Source organism: Trachypithecus francoisi, unplaced genomic scaffold, assembly GCF_009764315.1.
Source record: "Trachypithecus francoisi isolate TF-2019V2 unplaced genomic scaffold, Tfra_2.0 Lachesis_group8, whole genome shotgun sequence".
Classification (NCBI taxonomy): Eukaryota; Metazoa; Chordata; class Mammalia; order Primates; family Cercopithecidae; genus Trachypithecus; species Trachypithecus francoisi.
The window spans coordinates 45,791,314-45,807,352 of NW_022681473.1; the positions used below are offsets into that span (position 1 = coordinate 45,791,314).

At 42.7% G+C, this 16,039-nt stretch overlaps 1 long non-coding RNA gene across 1 annotated transcript in view; it reads right to left on the minus strand.

Moving 5' to 3' along the window:
- The window catches only part of LOC117080219, a 49,660-nt gene extending 33,833 nt beyond the window's left edge, over positions 1 to 15,827 (minus strand). The window contains exon 1 of the long non-coding RNA XR_004435760.1: positions 14,981 to 15,827. This is a non-coding gene — a long non-coding RNA (uncharacterized LOC117080219). The remainder of the gene's footprint in view (positions 1 to 14,980) is intronic.
- Positions 15,828 to 16,039: the final 212 nt, after the last annotated feature.

Consider the following 16,039-nt stretch of genomic DNA (forward strand, 5'->3'; position numbering starts at 1 on the left):
TAAGACCTACCACTGATGGCTTTTTAAAAATACGGACTACACTCCTTCATATTTCACCCACTCTTTGATTGGGTAATTGACATTTTTAAAGCTAAATATAGACTTTGTGTTACATTTCCTCTAGGTAAATTTAATATTATTGCTTTGGTCCATCCATCTAGGCTATTAAAATATTTTTATTGCTACTTTGGCCATTCCATACATTACCTTTCCCTGCTGACTTGGCGAGAGTTGAACATTTCAACAGTGTCCAATCCATCCATTCATCCATTCAACCTACATTAACTGAGCACTTACTACTCTCTAGATGTTACATAGGAGCCAAAGATGCAGAGGATATATCTGACAGAGGATGGCAAGTACTGTTGTAGAAGCAAGCCATGGGCTCAGAGAGCAGGGAATCTCTACGGCTGCCAGCAGCAATAGAAAGGTTTCCCATGAGACGTGACAGAAGCCAAGACCCAGTCTCTTTTTCTTTCTGAGCATACTGCTGGGCTGTATTTTCCAGGCCCCAATGATTCTTGGTGCTTCCACATTAATCACCAGGTCTTTCTTCCTGGGCAGATAAATGGATGAAAGTCCATTGTGGTAGGACTTTCATGATTTCCTCTGCCTTCCAAGCAAAAAAAAATCTGCAGGTGGCAGTAGTCTGTCCTTATCTTTCTGACCTCATCACCCTACCTTCATCCCCTTGCTAGTACACATGTCTACTCGGCAAATATCAGTAGAGTTCCCAAAATGGGCCAGTCACTGTGTTAGGTTCCATTGTATTCTCTTAAATCCTCTCTGAGTTCAAAATCTCCACACTGGGAAGTGGTGTCTTCCTCATCCTGGTAGGTCCCATTCTCCTTTGCATCCTTTGCTTTTGCATCCTAGCTTAGATCAAGGCCTGGGCATCTGCATCCATACACCCTTGCTTAGCACTGGGCATCCAAGCCACTGTGTAAAGGTGCTGCATGAGGGAAGGAGAGGACAAGGAGCACTTTGTCCACTTAGTCTCTTGATTTGTAGAGTACTGTAGTAAGAAAAACCTGGACATCAACTAAAGAGACAGGGGCTCAAGTACCAAACCTGTGAGCAACCAACTCTGTGATTTGGGACACGCCCTTCTGAACTTTATTATAAAACAAGCTAAATAGACTTTCAGCTCCAATATTGATTCTTTCTAGACCAATTCCTAATTCCTGGTTGAACCCTCTACTCTGTTCTAATCTAGATTTACAATAAAACAAACAAACAAACAAACAAACAATAATTTTAAGAGGCAGAAGAAAAGGAAAAGATTTTAGCCAGCCTTCCTTATACCAAAACGTCTGCTGGCAACGTGCAGCCCAAAGCTGAAAAACAATTGCTAAGGGTTATAATTCCAGAATATCCTCAGATTTGTCCTTGCCTATAACCTGATTTCTTTTAGGCCCAGACTAATTGCGTCCAGACTCAAGCTCCATGCTAAGTCAGGACTGACTTCAATTATTCATGGAATTTCCACACTGGGATGGCTTGGGAGATATTCTTTGCAGATGTGTTTATCCCTTCACATCTTCAGGAACTCTTAATAATGAGCTATTTGGATAAGCAAGTCCCTTAACTTCCTTGAGCCTCCATTTCTTCACCTGTCAATAAGGAACACAGTTCCTCCCTTGTCTTTGGCTCTCGAATATCTTTGGTTCTGTGATTGCAGGTGCCTCAGCCTGAGATTTCACATGCAGCTCACAATCAACAGCAAACCACATAGACATTAAGAAAAAAGAATGCCATATGATGATTAAACTCAAAAGGAATTATGCAATTAGCAAAGGACGTTGATCACACAACATGTGAGTCTAATTGCAGTGCATGCAAATGTTTGCTAAATTAGATAAATATGGGTTTGCAGGCACTCTGGTGCACAGATTGAGTTGTAAAGTTAAGGAAAATATAAAAGTTAATTATAAGATGGGAGTGATAAACACAGGGTATGTGCACTAGGCCGACAAGGATTATTAACCAAGTAATCACCTCATGCTAAAGGTGTAGTGTTATAGGAGTCCTGGGCCCATACTCTGACTACGGTGTAATGAAGTTGCCATGTTTTATAGAACATGAAAAACGTGCTTCATTTTCACACAGCACCTGTCATCTGCGAGAACCTCAGCACTTGGAGGTGTTTCCATTCTCTCACCATTTTGCCTGATGCACATTGCCAAGGTGAGCAAGACTTCGTGTACTGGCTTAGGGAAGAAATGCTGGATGCTAACCATTCTCAGGCCCTCAGGAACCTGCCACGAATGAGAAATCCATAAGCCCGCAAGGCAGCTCTTATAGGAGTACACCTATTAGCCTGCCAGGACCTTCTACGTAGAGGAAAAAGAGTCCTGGAAAGGTACCTCCAGTGGAAGTCTAGGTCCTGGAGGCAGATTGCTCAGATTTGAATCCTAGGTCAATCACCAATTCTTTGACTAGCTCAGCTCACCATGCCTTCGCTTCTTCATCTCTATATCATCTACTTCTTAGGGTTATTGCAAGAATTAAAGGAATTATTACTTTGAATAGCACTAAGAATACTGTCAGACACAAGGGAAACAATAAATGACTTATTTCTTACTATTTGCTTTTCACTGTTCATTAGTTTATTCATCCAACAAAGGGCCCACTACATATAAGGCACTATGCTAATGACCACAGTGGGGGATACACACACATGGGTTCCATAATCACATTGGTATATAGGGAGGAAATGTTGGCACACAAATAATTACAGTGAAGCAACATATGAGAAGTATTGTCTAAGTGTTTCAAAGTGTTCCAAGGGGGGAATCATTCCCGCAAGGTGACTGGAGAAAGCTTCATTAAAGACAGGCCACTTCAGCCAGACCATAATGAGATTTTTAGCAGAGGGGAGGTTGGGTGGGAAGGTGTGTCACATTCTAGGCAGAAGATACCTCATGACCAAAGATGCTGAAGTCAGAAAATCCCAGGCAACATCAAGTTATTGCAGGAAGTGATGGGCAAGGCTGGAAAGGAGCTGATATGTTTTGGCCGTGTCCCCACACAAATCTCATCTTGAATTGTAACTCTCACAATTCCTATAATTCCCACATGTCATGGGAGGAACTGGTGGGAGGTGATTGAATTAAAGGGGTGGATCTTTCACATGCTGTTCTCGTGATAGTGAATGGGTCTCACAAGATCTGATGGTTCCAAAAACAGGAGTTTCTCTGCACAAACTCGCTTTTGCTGCTGCCATCCACGTAAGACATGACTTGTTCCTCCTTGCCTTCCACCACGATTGTGAGGTCTCCCCAGCCATATGGAACCATAAGTCCAATAAACCTCTTTCTTTCATAAATTGCCCAGTCTCGAGTCTGCCTTTATCAGCAGCGTGAAAAAGGGACTAATGTAGAAGCTTTGGGGTCCACCTGGGGACACTGGGGGGTGTTTCAGGTCAAGCACTGAGTCTTGACTTCATCTCGAGTCCCTGGGATGTTTAAAATGAAATAGGACAAAGCAGTGTTAAAGGAAGATGAGTCTGGCAGGGTGAGTGGAAAAGATGGAAAAGGGAAAGACTGGTGACAAAGGGAGCTGCCAGCTACGGCAGTGCCCCAAGTGTGTGGCAACGAGGGTTAAGAATGAAAAGAAAGGCAGGGGTACAAAGAGGGACAGTGGGCCAAAGTGACAAGACTCAGTGACAGAGCATTGGTACAGAGCAAGAACAGGGAAGAGAAGGAGAGGATGTTGAGAGTTTGAACTCAGGCAGCAAGGACAGAAAAGAAGTCATACTCGTCCTCCAGAGGTTCTGATTCCTGGTTACCCAGCACTTTATCCAGAGAGGATCTATGCAGTGAGAGGCAGCACAGGGCAGGATTTCTCAACACAGGCTTGAGAGTCAGACAGCTCAGGGTTTCCTGCTAAGCTGTGTTATCTTCAGCAAGTTTTAACCACCCAGAGCTTCCATTTCCTCTTTTGCCAAAGAGGGATTGAAGACAACATACTTCAGGGATGTTGTGAAGATTAAATGAGATCATGTGATGAAAAAGCACCTGCACATGGGGAAAATCCTTGGGCAGGGGAAGAGACCAGTGCCCCAAAATGTAGAATACCAGAAATGAACCAATAAAAATGAAAAACATTTTGCATTACAATTCTCCTGAACAGCGTTTGTTCACGTTTTAATGATTCAGAAGCTCTTTGTGAATCTTGCAGCACCATCAGCACCATCAGCGTCACCAGTATACTATCACTATGCTGAGGCCTCACGGAAGCGCTAGCTGACACATATTCAGGTCAGAATAAAGATAAACCAGCTCATCACACTGATCCGCAGCCAGAAAGAGGAGAGCAGTGATCAACAATCCCAGATCCTGCTGATGGGCTCAGCCTGTGAGTTTGGGTAAATTTCTCCCATGTTTTCATAAAGAGCCCAGTAGTTTTCTTCTCCTCCCCTTCCAGCAATGCTAGCTTCCACATGCCTTTCCCAATTTCCTGTGACGAAGGTTGTACAGACCATCCCAGGGGCTGCTGACCAGTCGGCTGGTGTGTGTGGACTTCAAAGGCCTATTGACACAGCTGCACACCACTGGGCCAGGTTCCAGGGGCAGGCCTGCCTGAAATGCTTTATCCACACCTTGACAGCAATACAACCCTCCCTAGTGGGACCAAAAAACCATCTCAGCTCTTGGATCACTGTTATTTAGTCATCAAAAATTCAACATACAAATGTAAACTGGTTCTACCAAATGGGCCACTGGAGTTTGGAAAGTATAGACCTGAATCTCTGCCTGATCTGTTTTCTGCCACCACAGAACTCTGCTCACAGCTGATGTCTTAATACAGACAAAATTGCCTTTCAGTCAAGCTGCTGTTACTTTTCAAAAATACCCAGAACATTCTGAGACAATCCTTTACGGGTACAGAGAGACAAAAAGAAAGCAAGCTGCGAAGCAGAGGATTAACCCCAATCCATCGGACTTCAAAGCCTGTGCTTTTTCCAGTTTTCAAGGAAAGCTCGGCATCAGCATAGACTTGTACAGTTTCAGGAAATTTAAGTAATCAATTCTACGCTCCCCATGTCACAGGGGAGACAAGTGCAGCTCCAAGGAGTTCAGTGACTTGTCCAAGATCACACAGCAAGTGACATCTCCTACTGTGAAAACCAATAAGCTAGCAAGATATTTGATCATATTAATAAGACTATGTGTCCTTGTAATCAAATAGCAATTAACATTTTCAAACAATATTTTTACACATGTAGCCTCAGTTGGTCCCATACCATCAATGAAGTCTTTATGCCATAGATATTACCGGCCCATTTCACAGAGGAGGAAACTGAGACTCAGAGAGGTAAGTGGCTTCCCTAAAGTTGCAGAGTTAGTAGGTGTCAGAACAAGGGACTAGAGTTGGAGTCTTCAGATTGTAAGACAGTTGGCAAGTGTTAACCAAATCTAATTCTATGCCTGGGCCTGTACTTCGAGCAATTAAGAAATCTCTGTGCTGGGAGCAGAGACAGGAAAGTGAAGCACAAGAGAGGTGATATTTACTAACAGAGCCAATAAACTAGACACAAACCCTTAAATTATGATGCATTGACTAATTCTAGTAATAGATAAGAACATGTTACCTTAACGTATTTTTTCCTCTTCAACATGTCTTTCTCAAGCCATTTCTCCTTTAAAAAAAAAAAAAAAAAAAAAAGAGACAAAGCAGGCTTCTAGTTGTAAGGATTCCAACAACACTGGGCATTCCCTCAGGTGAGCACTGAACATAGCTGCACCTGCAGCTGGGGCAGTGGAAGGTCGGGGAAGGGATGGAGGACACAGATTCTGCTGCTGAGAAGAAACAATTTCCTGGCCAAAGGTTCTTAGACACAGTCTAGCTATTGGGAATCTCTATGACGTGATTAAGAAAGCAAAAATAAACACAAAGACAGATACGCATTTCTCTGGATTGGTTTTGGATTATATTATATATAACAATATATAATAATAGCTATTAAGTACTTGCCATGTGCTAAATATTGTGCTAAGTACTTTGCATCGATTATCTCATCTAATCTTCATGAGAGCCCATGAAGATGTATATTTTAATTCCAATTTTAGGGAGTGGGGGGAAAGGAGGTTCAGAGAGGTTAAGTCATATGCCTAAGGATGCACAGCTATAATGATGAGATGGCCTTTGAACCAACCAAGTTCTGTTTCACCACAAAGTTCTAATTTTCATCCACATCTTATCCTAGCTCAAGGAAAGATTACAGACTAGAAGATAATTCTGTGTCCTCCAGACCCTGAGTTTCTTTAAAAGCGGCCATCTTAGGCCAGGAGTGGTAGCTCACGCTTGTAATCCCAGCACTTTAGGAGGCCCAGGCAGGAGAACTGCTTGAGATCAGGAGTTCAAGGCTGCAGTGAGCTATAATAACACCACTGTACTCCAGCCTGGGCAACAGGGCAAGACCCTGTCTCTAAAATTAAAAGAAGGAAAAATAATTTAAAAGTAATGTCATTTTGTATTCTTCAAATCAACTTTAAAATGATTTTAAATTGTTATCTCAAAGATTGAATCTGTAACAAAGCTTAGCACTATTTTATCTAATTTTTTAAATAAAAATGCTTGTTCCAATTTTTTTTTCAACTTCCATTTTAGATTCAGGGGATACATGTGCAAGTGTGTTATCTGGGTATATTGCAGGATGCCAAGGTTTGGAGTACGAATGATACCATCACTCAGGTAGTGGGTATAGTACCCAACTGTTTATTTTTCAACCTTTGTCCCCCTCCCTCCCTCCCTCTTCTCATTAGTAGTCCCCAGTTTCTACTGTTGCCATGTTTATGTCCATGAGTACCCAAAGTTTAGTTCCCACTTGTGAGAACATGTGTTATTTAGATTTCTGTTCCTATGGTAATTGACTTAGTATAGTGGCCTACAGCTGCACCTATGTTGCTTCAAAGGACATGATTTCATTCTTTCTTATGGCTGTGTAGTAGTCCATGGTATATATGTACCACATTTTCTTTATCCAATCTACTGCTGATGGGCACCTAGGTTAATTCCATGTCTTTGCTATTCTAAATAGTGCTTTGATGAACATGCAAGCACATGTGTCTTTTTGGTAGAACAATTTGTTTTCTCTTGGATATATACCCAGTGATGGGATTTCTGGGTCGAATGGTAGTTCTGAGTTCTTTGAGAAACCTCCAAACTGATATCCACAGTGACTGAACTAATCTACATTCCCACCAACAATGTATAAGCATTCCCTTTCTCCACAGCCTCAACAACCTCTGTTGTTTTTTAACGTTTTAATAACAGCCATTCAGACTGGTGTGAGATGGTATCTTATTGTGGTTTTGATTTGTATTTCTCTGATTAGTGATGTGGAGCACTTTTTCATATGTTTGTTGGCTGCTTGTATGTCTTCTTTTGAGATGTGTTCATGTCTTTTGTCCATCTTTTAATTGGGTTTTTTGGTTTTTGCTTGTTCAACTATTTAAGTTCTTTATAGATTCTGGGTATTAGACCTTTGCTGGATGCATAATTTGCAATTTTTTTTCCCATTCTCTAGGTTGTCTGTTTACCCTGTTGATAGTTTCTGTTGCTGTGCAGAAGCTCTTTGGTTTAATTAGGTCTCACTTGTCAAATTTTTTTTTTATTGTAATTGCTTTTGGGGACTTAGTCATAAATTCTTTCCTAAGGCTGATGTCCAGAGTGGTGTTCCCTAGGTTTTCTTCTGGGATTCTTAGTTTGAGGTCTTACATTTAAATCTTTAATCCAACTTGAGTTAATTTTTATGTATCTTGAAAGGCAGGGGTTCCGTTTCATCCTTCTGCATATAGGTATCCAGCTATCCCAGTACCATTTATTGAATAGGGAGTCCTTTCCTCATTGCTTATTTGTGTTAACTTTGTTAAAGATTAGATGGCTGTAGGTGTGTGACTTTACTTCTGGATTCTCTAGTCTGTTCTATTGGTCTATGTGTCTGTTTTTGTACCACTATTATGTTGTTTGGGTTACTGTAGCTTTATAATATAGTTTGAAGTTGGGTAATGTGATGTCTCTGGCTTTGTTCTTTTTTCATAAGATCACTTTGGCTATTTGGGCTCTTTATTGGTTCCATATGAATTGTAGGATTTTTTTTCCAATTCTGTGAAAAATGATGTTGGTAGTTTGATATGAATATCATTGAATCTGTAGATTGCTTTGGGCAGTATGGCCATTTTAATTATACTGATTCATCCAAGTCATGAACATGGGATGTTTTCATTTGTTTGTATCATCTCTGATTTCTTGAGCAGTGTTTTGTAGTTCTCCTTGTAGAGATTCTTTCACCTCCTTGGTTAGATGTATTCCTAGGTATTTGTGTGTGTATCTATTGTAAATGGGATTGAGTTCTTTATTTTGCTCTCAGCTTGAATGCTATTGGTGATAGAAATGCTACTGATTTTTGCACATTGATTTTGTATCCTAAAACTTCACTGTTTACAGTTCCAGGAGCCTTTTGGCAGAGTCTTTAGGGTTTTCTAGGTATAGAATCATATAGTCCATGAAGAGATAGTTTGACTTTTTCTTTTCCTATTCAGATGCCTTTTATTTCTTCCTCTTGCTTGACTGTTCTGGCTAGCACCTCTAGTACTATATTGAATAGGAGTGGTGAGAGCGGGCATGGCATCTTTGTCTTTTCCAGTTCTCAAGAGGAATGCTTCCAGTTTTCATGATGTTGGCTATGGGTTTGTCATAGACGGCTCTTATTATTTTTAGGTATGTTCCATAGAGAACTAGCTTCTTGATGGTTTTTATCATGAAGGGATGTTGGATTTATCAAAAGTTTTTTCTGTGTCTATTGAGATAATCACATGATTTTTGCTTTTAATTCTGCGTATGTGGTGAGTCACATTTATTGATTTGTACATGTTGAACCAATCTTGCATCCCAGGAATGAAGTCTACTTGTTCATGGTGAATCCACTTTTTGCTGTGCTGTTGAATTCAGTTTGCCAGTATTTTATTGAAGATTTTTGCATCTATGTTCATCAGGGATATTGGCCTGTAGTTCTCTTTTTTTGTTGTGTCCTTGCCAGGTTTTGGTATCAGGGTGATGCTGGCTTTGTAGAATGAGTTAGGGAAGAGTCCCTCCACCTTGATTTTTAGGAATAGTTTCAGTAGAACTGGTACCAACTCTTCTTTGTATGTCTGGTAGAATTAGGCTGTGAATCCATCTGGTCCAGGGATTTTTATGATTGGTAGGGCTTTTTATTACTAATTCAATTTTGGAACTAAATATTGATCTAGTCAGTGTTTAAATTCCTTCCTGATTTAACCTTGGGAGATTGTGCATTCCCAGGAATTTATCCATTTCCTGTAGATTTTCTAGTTTGTGTGCATAGAGGTATATTCACAGTAGTCTCTGAGGATCTTTTGTATTTATGTGGGATCAATCATAGTGTCATCTTTGTTGTTTCTAATTGTGCTTATTTGGATCTTCTTTCTTTGTTAATCTAGCTAGTGGTCTACTGATCTTGTTTATCCTTTCAAATAACCAACTTGGTTTTTGTTAATTCTTTATATGGATTTGGGGCCTCAATTTCATTCAGTTCCACTTTGATTTTAATTATGTCTCTTCTGCTAACTTTGAGATTCAATTGTTCTTATTTTTCTGGTTCTTCTAGGTGTAACGTTAGATCATTGAGATCTAACTTTTTGAGGTAGGTGCTCAGTGCTATAACCTTTCTTCTTAACTCTGCTTTTGCTGCAACCCAGAGATTTTGGTATGCTGTATTTCTGTCTTCACATATTTCCAAGAGATTTTTAAAATTCTGCCATAATTTCATTGTTTACCCAAAACTCATTCAGGAGTAAGTTGTTTAATTTTCATGTTATTGTGTGGTTTCTGAAAGATCACCTTGGTATTGATTTTTATTTTTATTCCACTGTGGCTGACAGTATGGTCGGTATGGTTTTGATTTTTTTTTTTTTTTTAATTTATGGAGACTCGCTTTATGGCTGAGCATATGATCAATCATGGACTATGTTCCATGTTAGCACTATTGTAAAAGAGTATATAGAACTATACATTTTGTGGGCACATTCAAATGCAATTCATTAATAACTATAACCACAGGTGGATTAACATACTCCAGTCAATTTCCATATTGATAACTGCTGTGAGCTTTTATTAAACTTTTTTTTTTTTTTTTTGAGATGGAGTCTCGCTCTGTCACCCAGGCTGGAGTGCAGTGGTGCGATCTTGGCTCAGTGCAACCTCCGCCTCCCGTGTTCATGCCATTCTCCTGCCTCAGCCTCCTGAGTAGCTGGAACTACAGGTGCCCGCCACCACATCCAACTTATTTTTTGTATTTTTGGTAGAGATGGGGTTTCACCATGTTAGCCAGGATGGTCTCAATCTCTTGACCTTGTGATCCGCACACCTCGGCCTCCCAAAGTGCTGGGATTACAGGCGTGAGCCACCACACCTGGCCTAAACATTTTTGATTAAGGCTAAGAGGAGAGCTATCTAATTCTTTTGGAAAATCTTAAGTTTTTTTGTCAAGAAAATCAATTTGTGTAGGTCTTATTCTGTCTCCATATTATACAATAAAGCAGTACAATGAGCAATAAAACTCTACCATAATATATCTGGGTATCATGAAGCATATTAGGTCAAATCATATCCTGAAAACTGTAACTTTAAGGGGTATTCATTAGTGCCAAGAAGTTGGAAGAAATCAGGTAGATTTCAGATTTCAGAGAGGAGTGGATTATTAGAATGTTTGGTGACTGCCTAGAATCTTACATGGGGGATGCCCCCAGCCTGACACAGCTGATTAAGAGCCTGCTCTGTCTTCCCAGTGCCTGAATTCACAATGACTGAGGGCCACTGAGGTGTAAGGAACCCACTTATGCTGACTTCAGTATCATTCCAGGAGAAATAGGGCATCCTCCAGTGACTAAGAGGCCGTAATCTTAAAGAACTCAGAGAAGCACACAATTTGTCCAGATGAAGTCCACATCTCTGCAGAAGAGGGATAAAGAGAGAGGGGGAGTGGGAGTAAGTGAAGAGATGGCTTTATTGCTGGGATCCCAAGGGCAGCCATCGTGTCCTGTAGCTGGTGCCTAGCAGAGTACCTAGACTTGGAGCAAGTGATCCAAACATATGGGCTGAAAGGAGAAGAAAAGAAAACTTGGGTTCCTAGGGAAGAAAAATACCTACAGAAACTTTTAAAAAGTACTATAGAGGTAGAATATTTATTTAAAAAAAAAAAAGTCATATTTGTTGAACTGAGGAATGGCAGAGAAATCTCACACTTACAGGAAAAAAAAAAAAAAAAAACAATAGAAGCTAACACTTTGTACCAGACACTTTCTACTGCTTGAATATAAACTCCAAAAGGGCAAGGACTTTATCTCTTTCACTCACTGTGTATACCTAGCACCTAATTCAGGGTTTAGGGGCATAGTATAGCACTCAGTATACTATTTTTCAGTGAGTAAATAAATAAAACCAAAGAACCTAGCTAAAGTAAAAAACCTGACATTTAAAAGGGAGTGGTAATTATGAGCTCATTTTCCTAGCATTATGGAACACCAAGTGTGTATCAGGCACTGAACTCAGTACTGAAGATAAAGAGATTAAAAGACAAGGTATCATCTGAGGTTGGTGGGATAACATTCTAGAGTAGAATTTTACTCCATCAACCAACATCTATCAGGCCCCTGCTTTGGGTCAGGCACCTGGCTGGGCACTGGAAAGACCAAGAGGTGAAGAAGTCCCTCTCCCTGCCTTAAGGAGCTCACAGTGGTGTAGGTGGGAAGCATCCATAACAGAGGTGCCTATATAGGGGGATGATCAAGAACAGGATGTGATAAATATGCCTGGAGGGGATCAGCACAGTTACCTTTCACTACCAGCTTTAAGCAAAGAGCAGCAATCATTTATTGATCAGGAAGGTTATAGGATTCCTGCATTGAATGGGACTTTTTTTTTTTTTTTTAGACAGTCTTGCTCAGTGGCCCAGGCTGGAGTGCAGTGGTGCAATCTTGGCTCACTGCAACCTCCACCACCCAGGTTCAAGCAATTCTCCTGCCTCAGCCTCCCAAGTAGCCGGAATTACAGGCACCCACCACCATGCCCAGCTAATTTTTGTATTTTTAGTACAGACAGTGTTTTACCATGTGTCCAGGCTGGTCTCAAACTCCTGACCTCAAGTGATCCACCCGCCTCAGCCTCCCAAAGTGCTGGGATTACAAGCATGAGCCACCACACCCGGCTCCAGGGGGGCTATATTTTAGGTAATAAATCCCTGAACCCTATTCCTAGGAATCTCTACATATACATTAAAGAAGTATATGTAGGAAATAGGGAAAAGCAGGTTTTTCCAACCCACTGATAAGCACTGGATTACATGACATTATGACAATTTTAAGATTATATGTGCAATAATAAAATGAGAACAGAACTCAGACTCCAGCTTCACATGAGGACTCTCAGTATTTTGTGTTCTATTATCCCCAAAGTATTTTAAAATTTTAGAAGCTGGCAGGCGCAGTGGCTCACGCCTGTAATCCTAGCACTTTGGAAGGCCGAGGCGGCCAGATCATGAGATCAGGAATTCGAGACCAGCCTGGCCAATATGGTGAAATCCCGTCTCTACTAAAAATACAAACCTTAGCCAGGTGTGGTGGTGCGTGCCTGTAGTCTCAGTTACTTGAGAGGCTGAGGCAGGAGAATCGCTTGAACCCGGGAGGCAGAAGTTGCAGTGAGCCGAGATCACGCCACTGCACTTTCAGCCTGGGTGATAGACCAAGACTCTGTCTCAAAAAAAAAAAAAAAAAAAAAAAAAAAAATCAGAAGCAGTAATTGCTCAATAAATGGCAGCAACTGTCACTGCTGCAGCTGAATCGCGGGCTACAAATGTCTATATAGGGCACGTCAGGATAGATCAGGGCCCATCAGGAATTTCCCACAGGAGGTCACAGGAGAGTCTGAGGGGATTTCACACACAGCCCTGCTGCTGCCTGGGACATACTCTGACCTAGTCTAGCTCCACAGTCAGCACAAGCCAGCTCCAGGCATGCCCGCTTCCTGGGTCCTTTGCTTGTATCCATCCTCTTTAACCCTGCCCAGACTGGACCCAGCATGATTCATTTGCAGGCTCAGTACAAGGACCAGGAATAGCTGAGATCTAGTTGTAAGCAGCCACATCCAACCCAGCACATAGGGATTTGTGCAGTTTTAAGCTCCAGACAGCTGTTTCGTGGTATCTATGACAACACGTACTGCAGAAAAAGCACAAACCCAAATTGCCCCACTAGGTCAGGAAGCAGAGCTGGTGATACAAGCACCTAGGAGGTGGGGCAGCAAGAGACAAAAAAGGTCAAGAAACCCATTAGCTAGAGCTCATTCCTTAGCCCTTCATCATTCCCTGCTCAGAAGGGGAAGGTCTTGCCTGTCTTTTTGGTGATTATGAAAAGGGACACACTTCAGGAATCCCAAATGTTACCTTTGAATGTAGGTGCCTTGGTGGCGCCAATCTTTCCCCCTTACCTTTGGTATCTTTTTTCATAATACTTTATTTAATGCTGAATGTGTTACACAACATATCAGCCCTCCAAGTTGTGCAATCCAGAAGGGTGGCATCACAGAGCAGAAAAACTGGTCTAACTTCAGTGAGACACAGATTACACAACATGATGAACAAAAGGCCAGAAACAAATACACAAATATTCCCTTGGATTATGTAACTAATAAGTGGAAAACATATTTGATGGGAAAATTTTTTTAAAAAAGATTTCAAGCTTATGTCCTGATCCTTCCTTCTTGGTTATGCAGTAAACATAAAAGTTTTCAGTAGTCTTTTCTCTCCTTTACATTCATGCTGCATTTCAAACTGATACTCTACACGGCGCTGAGTAGAATTGTTTCACCTTTCTTTCTTCGTTACCTTTCATTACATGAAAGGGTTGTTAAGACTTCAGAACTGTATCATTTCACTCTTAATAAAACCATTTTTCAACATATTCAATGAGTTTGACTACAATTTCACTTCCTTCAGTAAGACATGACAACTATCAGTAAGCAAGAATTACATTCTCACCTTCCTGTTTTTCTGTGTGTTTTGGGAGGGGTTGAAATGGTTAAGGGCTAGCCTGAGTTGGCACTAACATTGCTCTCATAGGACCTTTCAGAGGCAGTGGAATGGGATGTATGAACTTGGAGCAGGTAGACCTGGATTCTAATTCTTGCTCTGTAGCTAATTTGGCCATCAGTTTAACCCTTTTGTGCCTCAGTTTTCTTCTCTATAAAATGGGACACAACTATCCTATGAAGCAAGTAAGGATGAGCACCCCGCACAGTGGTGAACACAGCTTTCAGTGGAAAGTTCTGAGGCATTAAACAGCCTTGGCTTCAAATCCCAGCCCTGTTAATTACAGTGAGACCTTGGGGTTGTCACTTTAAAACCCTGCTTCCCTCTCAGAGTCATACCCCATGCTTCCACACCTGTGCTGAGTATGAAATGAGAGGCCATCTGTCAAGTGTCACCAGAGGTGGCTGCTCCCTGAATGATGTGCCTTACAGGTAATTGTCACTCAGACATCTGCAGCATGAATGGCCCTGTAGATCACAGATTTGAACGAATTAGTCACTATCTCTGAACACAGGTGCATGAGGCAGACTACTTCTAAACAACTCTAAAGGGGATTTATGGCCCACAGGACTCCCGGGCTGTAATAACTTCGGGTACATTGGGCATAGCCGAACCTATGCACTCTTAGGAGTGCTGACCGTTCAGGGGATTGGGGGAGATGACAATCTGGCCAACAGCTAGTGGCTAAAGCAGAAGCACCAACTCTCCACTTTTTGTTCATACATTTAGAACCCAGCCTTGCTCCAAAAAAGGGGTCCCTGGGCTTAGTAAGAACCAGTGCTCAGTGCTAGCAACGGTGGAACCCTGTATAGTGACCTCTGCTTTATTTTAAATCTGGGAGCTACAGGCAGCTGACCCTCTGCACAGTACCTGAAAGGCCCGCTTTCAGTTCGAAGCGCCTTCTTGAGCAAGACCTGCGCCTCAGCTGTCGACGAAGTGGGGACAGGTACACGACGGTGCCAACATTCCAGGGCGGTCACCCCGCAAGCCTGCGGTCGCGTTTCGGGATGGGGGGATGAGCCTTCGCTCGACACGGAGACCCTTGGCTCTGTGGCCGGCAGCTGCTGCGCTGTGACCCCAGCCTAAATATCATAGCATCCTCGCCCTCATCGCGTTCCGCAGAAAATAAAAATGCCTCGCCCTGCTAGTCAGCAATGGGAGAGTCACTGATCCCCAACTTAGCGGTGGGAGTGGGGAAGCGTGGCCCCGGGCTCTGCTGGAGCTTAAACACGCGCGATTACAGAAGAGGAAGAGACAAACCGAGTCCAGATCGAGAGACCGGCGCCCAGATCTCGGCGCCTCTGGGCAACACTCAGCACCCATCCGCAGAAAAGTCTAAGGCAGAGGAGAGCAAAGGGAGCCAACGCGGGCGCAAATGATCCAGGTGCAGGCGAGGCAGTGCCGCCGCCCCGGGCCTCGGTGTCCCGTTCTGCAAAGTGAGGACGGAGGATGGAAGTGTCTCCCCACCCTGCTAGGGCTCCACAGTGAACCAGGCTAAAGCTGACTTAGGCTCGGAGACCGGAAAAAGAGGGAAAGACAACAGGGAAGAGAAAGGGAGGAGTGGGTGGGAGACCGAGAGGAAAGACTGCGGGGACAGGCTTGGCGGGTTTTCCGCCTTCCTCCTCTCCTCCTACACCTGAGTTCTCACAGCGGGGCCAAGGCCCCGCGCCCACGGAGCTTAGGCACCAGTAGCCAAGCTTCTCCCTCCTCACACCAATTTCTGCAAGGCACGGGGCAGACGGTGGGCAGCACAACCGTGTATGCCAGGGGTGCAAGGGGGAGAGGTCCGGCTGCAGTCCGAGGGCAGGTGAGCCGGCCTGGAGCTGGGCAGGGGTGAGATAGCCCCATGCGGGGAATCGCAGGGCGCCTGCGGCCCAGCCCGCTAGCCCCGGGCGGGCCAAATTTTATTCCCCAACTTTGAGCAAGGGG